Here is a 9,296-nt window from a genome sequence, read left to right as displayed (position 1 = left end):
TGTCCTCTCCGGCGCCGCAGACCTCGTCCGTGTCAGAGCTGAACGCCATGAACGCGCCGCCGCCGGCGGCGGACAGGACACGGCCCGAGCCGGCCGCCGAGCCCGAGCAGCCCATGTCGACCGACGCCAGTCCGGTGCATACCAATGGCACCAACGGCACCAACGGCCGCACGCCGGCGACGCCGGCCAGTCCCGGCGGCGAGCCGGCCGGCCGCGCTGACAGCGGCGTCACCAGCGGCGAGTACGGGTGAGTGACCGTCATGTGCGAGGAGCGCGGGTCAGTGGGGGCCAGCAGACGGAGGAGGGGTCACAGGGTCAGCAGTGAGGAGCAGGTGTCAATGGAGGTCACCGATGACCACTACGGACCTTTGTGTGTGACCAGTCAGTATGGGACGATGCGGGTCAGCAGTGGCGCGAAAGGTCGGGCAGGTCACTTGTGACAATTACAGGGTCAATGCGGGTCGCCTTTTAGACTCATTGGGAGTATCAGAAAATTGTGTTGGTCAGTAAGAGCCGGTAATCGCTAGCTAAAACAACTCCCGGCCGATTTTAACGGTGACGCCAGGCTCATCGGTTGGTGCGGGCTGCATTCGGCTGAACCATGACGTGAAAACTACCACTGTAATATGCTTTGGCTTTGGATTGTCTCGCACTGCTGGAGTGGTGATGCTGTCTCGCTGTTGCGACGGGTGTGGTGTTGACCCTCGGACCGTAAGCTGTGTGTCTCTCCCCCGACAGGTCCAGTCTGTCATCGCTAGACCCGCTTAGTCTCAAGTCGTCGACGGTCAGCAACGACGACGACTCCCTTAACTCCAACGTGTCGCAGTCGACGACGACGGGCGCGACGGACGGCCCGGCGTCACCGGCGGCCGACGACGCGGGCCCCTCGCGCCGCCCAGATCGCCGGTGAGCGCCCCGGACCGGCTGGCCGCCCGCCGGCGCGGTTCGCGGAGCCGGCCGACACGGCGTCCCCAGCGGTGGCGTAGGAAGGCCCCTGCTAGAAGCACCAGAGCTTGAGTTGCCTCGGATGCTCTGCCGTCTGTGATGAGAACGTTGCTATTGTCCGTGGCAGCCGTGTGGCGAGCAGCTGCGGTGTATGCCGGGCGTGAGCAAGACACGGGTGGCCGGGTGCGGGGCGTGAGCGCCAGCCTGGCCCGGTTGCCGGCCGAGTGACGTCACGGGCGGCGCTCGGCGCCGCGGGCCTGCAGCGTCCCAAGCGGAGCTGAGCCTGTGCTCGCTGCGAGGCCTCGGTGCTTTGCGGGGGGGGGGGGGCCGACCTTCGGCTGTCCCCGCGTGGGTGGCCCGCCCGTCCGCCCGCCGCCGACAGGCCTTGCCGTCCGTTTCAGACCTGATCCAGATGTAGCGGGCGTCTGATGCGGTGACCGTGACACGCTGTGACCGGACCGTCCGAGCGGGCGGCGTGCCGGAGCCGTCCCACCGGGGCAATAGTGATACTGGCAGCGGCAGAAGGAACGGCGACCGGCGACGGCAGCGCCTCTGCCGGCCACTCGGCGAACTACGCTCGCGGCCGGCCGCACCGCTTGTGCAGTGGAGTCGGGACGGCCCGCGAGCGCTCCATCAGGGCCGGCGGGGTTACTAATACGAGTATGTGCCGGTGTTTGCCTGAAAGGGAGAGAGAGAGGACGGGAGACGAGGGCGCTGGCCCCGCCCCTGTTTTAGCTGTATCACACTAAGCGCGCGCGCATGTAAGCTACACTGTATTAGCCTACCTTGGACGGTGTCTTAGGCTCGTAACCTGGCCCGGCTGTTGGAAGCATTGTTTAACACGTTTTAAGGGCGGTCAGAGTGGGAGGAGCCCGACCGGCCTGTGGTCCCGGTTGGATCCTCGCTGGCCAGACAAGCCGCTGATAAGCGGCGTCGTCACGCTGGCTCCAACAGCGGCGCGTCTCGGCTTCCAGAACTGTTACGTGTCTGTCGACACTTTTAACGGACGAATGGTTGGAAGTTTCAGTCATTATTTCTCGAGTAAAGTTTATTTTACAGTGTCTGACCGTAAAATAAACCGCAGTAATCTAACTGACCGCGTTGTTCTGCGGTGCTGCGCTCTGTCGACCGAGGAGTGGAGATGTTTGTTCGATTAATACATGGACGGAACGCTGGAGGTGCGGACGTGCTGGTCTGGCTCCAGTCCACCATGAGTGCAATGTTAGGAATCGGACAATTACTTCCACTAGCTGCTCATGGCCTGGCGCCTACGGCGTTATGGCGCCTATGACGTCCATAATGTCTCGCTTAATGACCAGAAAATGCAGCCAGACTCGGGGCTTAGGTATTTGTGATATGTTCAATTCCAAGAACGACGCCGCATTACGTGCTATCCAGGTGCTGCATAACGATGGGCCGATGGCCTTGCTTCTAGTACCAGGTCAGGACGTGCCTAGCAGTCAGACATTCGCCACATTCCTCGCACTAGGGTGCGCCCTGTCGCAGTGACAAAACAAGTTTGCTGCGTACGTATGTCTAAATCGCAACCGGCCAGGAGGGATCCAGCATCGTCTTGGCGGTGTAAACGGCAAAGATCTTCCCAAACCGGTCGCATCGGACCTTTACTCGTCACCATAACATACTTAGGTTACTTTAATGATGAAAGAGCGCGAAACGAGACAGTTAAAATAAGAAATTACGACATTGGATATATTTTAACGCAGTTAGGCTTGTGAACGTTCAGAGGACGGCGCTGCGATGCGTCCTGAACGGCGGAAGCCTTGCTACGCGTCCTGAACAGCGGAAGCCCTGCTACGCGTCCTGATCAGCGGAAGCCTTGCTTCGCGTCCCTTCAAACAGAGGTACAGCCGGTGCCAGCGGAACCTTATGGAAATACAGTCAGTGCCAGCGGAACCTTATGAAAATACAGTCAGTGCCAACGGGAACTTACGGAAATACAGCCAGTGTCAGCGGGACCGTACGGAAATGCAGCCAGTGCCAGCAGGCCCTTACGAATCGTCAGCAAGGATCTTCCCTGAACTGTGGTAAAGCGAGACCGGCTCTGCTGCGAGGCTGGCAAGTTCCTGCTCAGGAATGCCACATTTTCAAAGTGACAAAGATATAAAAATAAACCGATGAATTAGGCGTCACATCGGGCCAGATCATCAAACGCGCGCTCGGGGGCCTCGTCGAGTCGGCTGGCGGCCCCGCCGCGCAAATCTCGCTCTCGCAGACCCGAGCTGAGGTCGTTCGTCCTCTTGAGGTCGATAAGGTCGTTCGTCCTCTTAAAAACAACCGGATCAACGTGTTCGAAAACAGAGACAGATATATGGGTGGTTGGCAAATTGCGACAACTTGATAGCGTAATTCAACTTGAGCTTTCCTCTCTGGAGATAAGATGACGGCTCATTTGCTTCTATCAGCAGGGCTGCAATGCGGGTAGTACGGAACGCCCCAGGAACAATACGGACACACGTGGTGGACAGTATCGCGCGCGGCCTTAGAGGACACCGGGGCGCTGTCGTAAAGCCGGCAGATTAGTGCTCGGTACAACTTTAGCGAGGCACAGCCATCCACGCCATACGCCGTGAGACATTACCTGCAGCACACAACGCTTTTGACAGCTGGCCTTAAGGTAGATAGTTTTGGCAATTCTGGGGCCCATTGTCTGGTCGGATGAGTTTGCCGTTTTGTGGTTCCTTAGCGGTCTAAGGCTCTTTGGCCTTCGTAGAGGGGGGGGGGGGGGGGGGGGGGCAGGAGACACTCGTTATCCTGAGAATCCTGCGGACTTCCGGGATTCTTCAGGATGTGGAGGCGGGCAGCTTAGTCTCCTCGTTGGACCTTGATCGGCTCAGAACCTTGTGGCTGCTGAAAGGAATTGGGCCTGTCAAAAATGTCCCCTAAATTGTGACAAGGCCTCCGTCATGTTCCGGCTTTAGTTGTTTTCTCATGTTTTCGGGCTTGTGCCGATTTTGTTTTTCATCACCCATGAGTGGAGGCTCTTTTACCAGACTGCGACACTGGAGAGTACAAGGGTGCCATGCTTCACTCAGACACTTTGATCATTCTAAGCGTCCTTGACCAACCCAGTGGTCAAATGGGCTAACGTAGAACTTTTTAAGAGGTCTTGATAGTGCTGTCGACGACCCCTGTAGCGAATCTGGGGTGCTCGTTGACTTTCTCGAACGCCAGTGCTAACGGCTCCCTGACCAGCCCGATGTTTTTAAAAGTTCTCCGGATTCACCGCAGTACCGGCCATTTTTTTCTTCAAGGGCGTTGTGCGCCGTTTCTGCTGAAGCGAAAGACAGGCGAGGTCCGTGAAGACAGTCTGTGAAGTTAGCAATTTTGAGCGATTTGTTTAGCCAAGAGTTGCGATTTCGCTGCAAATGCATCGGACGGTTCATAATGGCATGAAAACGCCGCATCTGACGTCTATTTTGTAATATCACGAGACCTTGAAGGTTAAATTCAATGTCAAAGGACGGCGATCTCCACATCACCAAGGAGTTACCAGCCGATTTCAGATTTTTAAGCATCAGAGTATTCACCAATGCATGAACAAGTGTCCACACAAAAGTCCTGGCCTCCTCAGGTCACAATTCAAAGTCACATTAAAGCTCAAATGACGGGGAACTCCACATCACCCAACAATTCGCTTCTTTGGAGTTTCCAACACTTCACCTTGAAAGGGCAGGATTTTTTAACGGACGCTAGGTCGTGCGCTGTTGAATATTCTGATGCTTAGCAATCTGAAATGGGTAGGTACCATTGATACCCTGATATCCGGACCTTGAATTTCAACTAGAAGATCACGTGGTATTGAAAAATAGACTGCCGACACGGTCCGTACCTTAAAAGGAGTGTTCACATTTATATGGAGTATGCAACTGAAACGACCATTTTGAAGGCCTTTTGGTGCTGTTCACAGCCCTGCCCTTCTTAGAGGGATTGTTTCACATTTGAAGATATTGAGTTAGGCATCAGATATGATGGGAAATGCTTCCTTGTAACCATTGGTAAGCCTTAAAGCCTTAAAGTTTAAAAATGACGCTAAGTAGCCAAATTTCAAAGTTTATACAAATGGGCTCCATTACGGCATTATTTGATGGCGTCATGAAGTGGGTTTATGACAACAGCAAAACCTGGCATCATCTGGCAGCCAGACCTAAAGAACATCTCAAAACACACGAAAGCTGACACCAACTGGTCATCCTCGTCGCGGGGGCTGTGTCGGGGGTGGATTCGTGAGTGGGTTATTTGTGGATTTTTTTGTCTTGGCGCTGGCCGTAAGAAAAGCTTTCGTAGACTGTTTGACATGCGCAACGTAGCGATCGCCAGCGTTTATGATAGATATACAAAGCACGATATGCTGTGCTGCTGCTGTTGTTGCTTTGCTGTTGATGATTTTACCAATTCTTTATCGTCGACCCATCGTTGCGCGCAGTGCTGTAATCCTGACATTGATATCATGTGATGTGTACAGTAGTCATTGTCCTGATTGTTTGTTACTGGAAATGGGATGTCGTGCCAAAAGTGATAAATTTATAACATTGTCTTTATTGTTTGTGACTGGAAATGTGGTGCCATGCGAAAGCTTATAAATTTGTAACGTTGCCATGCATTGATTGTCAAAGCATTGGTATTGCTATGGTAAAGATGGTAAGGGCTACCAATATTTTTTGTGCTTAGGATTGTTCATGCAGTTTATAGTTAACCCTGCTATAACCATTGTGGTGGAACAAAATTATTGCCGTAGACAGTCCTTTGGCATTGTTAAATAAACCCGTCTAGTTTCTGAACCCCGCAGCAGCGAAAATGGAGAGCGTATATTTGGGAGAGTATTTCAAAGTCACCTTGGCATTCATGAGGTCATACTAACGCCATTCAAATCGTGCCATTCCATAAGCCACGCGACGATCAAGGTCAAGCAAAATATAATTGCCGAGGCGTTCGTATCTGGCGTTGGTGAGTACCATTTCCAAATATAACAGCCGTCAATTGGCTCTCAATTAGTGTTGTACAAGGTACGATAAATTAATCAGATTATGATGCATTTAGGAGCATGCCTAGGTGCTAAACATGCAATTGTCTTTTCCACTTCAAAAGTATGCCAACAGATATAAATAAGCTACAGCTATACGTGACGCATTGAGAGGCATGTTTAAATGCCAAACATAGAATTGTGCTGTATAGAGTAGTGTTTTCCACTTCAAACGTATCCCTACAGTTATAAGTAGGCTTGTTTCATAACATCTGACGTTTGCTTTATATCTTCAAATGAGAAACATTCCCTTAAATTGACCATTTGACGCGTTTTCAGCAAAATCAGAACCCGTCGCTGAAAAAGCTACACAAATCGTTAGCTTCACGAATGTACAGGCGACGCCATACAGCCTGTACTGCCGAGTGCGTTGTAAACCCCCAATCGCAAGAACATTCCAAGCGCTTTTTCAGAATGGTTCGAAGGTGTGTTTTAAAATTTCCACGGGCACCGAATAGCCCGCTGAAATTATGCAAGGAAAACAAGGCTTACCTCGCCGAAGCCTATGTGGGAGCAGCTTACCTCTGCCTTCCAATCTGGATGCACTAGCACCGATACTCAGCCGTATGAGGCAACCCACTGGTCGCTTGAGTCCGTCGGCAAAAAATATAAAAAAACGCCCGTTAAGATTCGTGTGACGTATTTGGTACAATCTTTCGTCCCATCATATGCTGATGAAGATGCACGCTATGGCCAACTGTTGAAGCTACCCGTTATTCGTTTCCAAATGAAAATCGCTCGCGATGTACGTTGAAAATGAGAACACTTTATTTGCATGCTGGATCAAACAGCTCCTGTCCTTCGGTCAAGCGCGATTTCGAACAGACAGTTACGATAATTGAGCTAGAATTGCTTTTGAATTGGGATAGGGGTGAAAAATTCCATCACAAACATACCGTACAGGAGTGACAAACTCAACTCACAAAAGTTGGAGCTTATGAGTCAGTGAGAGATGCTCCAACAAACAAATACATACATTTCAAGGTGTCATGGATGTAATATCAGAAACACGACAAAATGTTTTTAACGTCTTAGCTGATTATCGTGAAACATAATGTATTAAAAAACAGTAATTTCAAAATAGTGAAATGAGCATCAAACGCCATGTATCACCAATGTTTTGATGCTGCACTTTACATGCCCCTTCGACAGCCTTTTTAACACAAAACAAAGTAAAGGAATTTAACAAAACAAATAACGACCAAAAATTCAGCAAGCATAAAGCATTCAAACAAAAAACCCTTGGACTCCTACACATCAGGACAAAACCAAAGGAAGCACCACAGGCATACCCTGGGTTCTGTTAAGATAGGGTCCGGAAATATAAATATGATGTCACCGTTTCTTACAAAATACTGATGCTTATTTCCATGAAAGTAACCTAAGCATAACCCAAAGAAGCCTTAAGTTATCTTATCCTGTCTAACCTATTTGTACCACAGCAGCAACTGTGAGACATTGATTCTTGCGAAGTTCCCACTGCCACTTGTCATGCAATTAACCAACTTCGCCTAACTTAGCGGCCCATTTTCTGAAAATCATCTCAGCTCACCTCACAGATTTCTTGCCAACAGCACTTATGATAAAACATTATAAAGCTTATTTTTGACTGGTTTCAACTTGCTTTTTTGGTTTAGTTGATCTGTGTCAGCTTGTTGCACAAAGCCAGTTTTGCTGCTTGCCATTTCATTTACAGCAAAGGCATCCACAAAGGTTTGTTTATTCATATTAACTGATTAAAGTTCGAGATTTTAGCTTCACATTTTAAATGGGGTGATCCACTTGCTGAAAAACAATATCTATCTCAGATTGTAGTTGCTGTGCAGCTCAGAGCATTCCCGTGCTAAAAATATAGTGCACCTCTACAGTACAGTCATTTGCCAATCAGCAAGCTATGGCAATTATCGACGTCTCGTTAAAGCAGACATGAGGGACCACTTCAACAAATTCGAGGCAAATGTTCAAGTTATGGAACAAAATATTTTGATTAAAGGTCTTGTAGCGTCATAATTTGTCTTATGAACAAAGATCGATAGATTTAAATAGAAAATACATAAATTTAGCTACCACCGGTGTCAATTTTTGTAAATTATTGGGGGGGGGGGGCGAACTAAAGGCCCGACAACCTACCCCCATTTTTTCTCACCGGATTTAGCCTTTCATACTTTGGTGAAATGCAATAAATTATTTATACAAGTTACGTCTTGTACAATTTATAAAAGTCTTTAATTTACGCAGTATAGAAGTCATGCAGGGTTGGATCCAGGGAGGCACTGGACGCACCCGTCTCTTCTGATCGGCACATGAACGCGCCCCTTTACATGCCACCTAAGGGCGCCGATGGCGCTCTTCTATGGCGGTCATGGCAGGCGGCACGCATTTGGGTTGTGAGGGACGGGGACGGGCTTAGCCATGAAGGACTTCATCATCCTCATATTCCAGAAGCTTTTCACTTAAACCTTACGAACCACTGTATGTCTTACAGCGCTTGGTATGTGCAGTTTATTGCATGGTTTTCGCTCAACTGTTACGATTTGTATCTTGTGGTGACAGTAACCATGACTTTTTGTTATGAGAGTGGTACGAGACGCCACTTCGCAGACAGATCAAAGAAAATAGTCTTTGTGTTATGATCACCTTTTACCCACTTTTTGTAATATTCCAGTCAAAAACATTTGGCGGGCCAAACCAACATGGGGGGGGGGGCAACTCAACGTTGATGGCCAGGGCCCCCACAAAAGAATACAAATTGACACCCGTGCTAGTTAAAAATCATGTGATGAAAGCAGATAAGCTTAGCGACTAGTTGCTCCACAGGAGAAACTTCCCGGCTTTTTAAGGGCAGGCTTCTCTCCGCTCCCTCACAGGAAAAGTAGGTATCTTTCGCATGGTTTGTTGACTGACAGGGTCATCCAGCCCACCCACAAAACGTGAATATCAATCATACCCACTAAAGCACAAGATTAAAATGCATTTAGCTACCAAACACTTCCGTATTAGCTGCGCCAGGTCTGTCCCAAAGCTATGAGCCGCAGAATACTGCAACGTGGTAAAGTATAGAAACTGGAGTGGCTTAGACTTATCATTATTGAGCCCCGCCATGAAGAAAAAAACAACAAATAAAAACAGCTGACTGGGGGTTCAACAGGACAAAAAATGGCGCTGAAAAAGTGCCGTGCTTCAAATTGTCTTCTTCATTCCTAGGAATTGTTTACTCTTGGGTGCGTATCGTATATGGTTGGGCGGCTGGCAAATTAATGCAATTGATTTATGAAAAATATGCAACTTTGCAGTTGGAACATTTTGCACA

The 9,296-nt window shown here is 49.4% G+C and overlaps 1 long non-coding RNA gene across 1 annotated transcript; it reads left to right on the top strand.

The window, feature by feature from the left end:
• The first annotated feature begins 206 nt into the window (after window positions 1–206).
• Window positions 207–2,122, top strand: LOC119101752 (uncharacterized). The gene is made up of 3 exons (XR_005094611.1): window positions 207–247; window positions 739–906; window positions 1,347–2,122. It is a non-coding gene; the product is annotated as an uncharacterized LOC119101752 (long non-coding RNA).
• Window positions 2,123–9,296: the final 7,174 nt, after the last annotated feature.

This window comes from Pollicipes pollicipes, unplaced genomic scaffold (assembly GCF_011947565.3).
Source record: "Pollicipes pollicipes isolate AB1234 unplaced genomic scaffold, Ppol_2.1 Scaffold_4881;HRSCAF=5763_pilon_pilon_pilon, whole genome shotgun sequence".
Lineage (NCBI taxonomy): Eukaryota > Metazoa > Arthropoda > Thecostraca > Pollicipedomorpha > Pollicipedidae > Pollicipes > Pollicipes pollicipes.
Note: the sequence above shows the minus strand (reverse complement) of the source record. Positions and strands in the feature narration are given on the sequence as shown.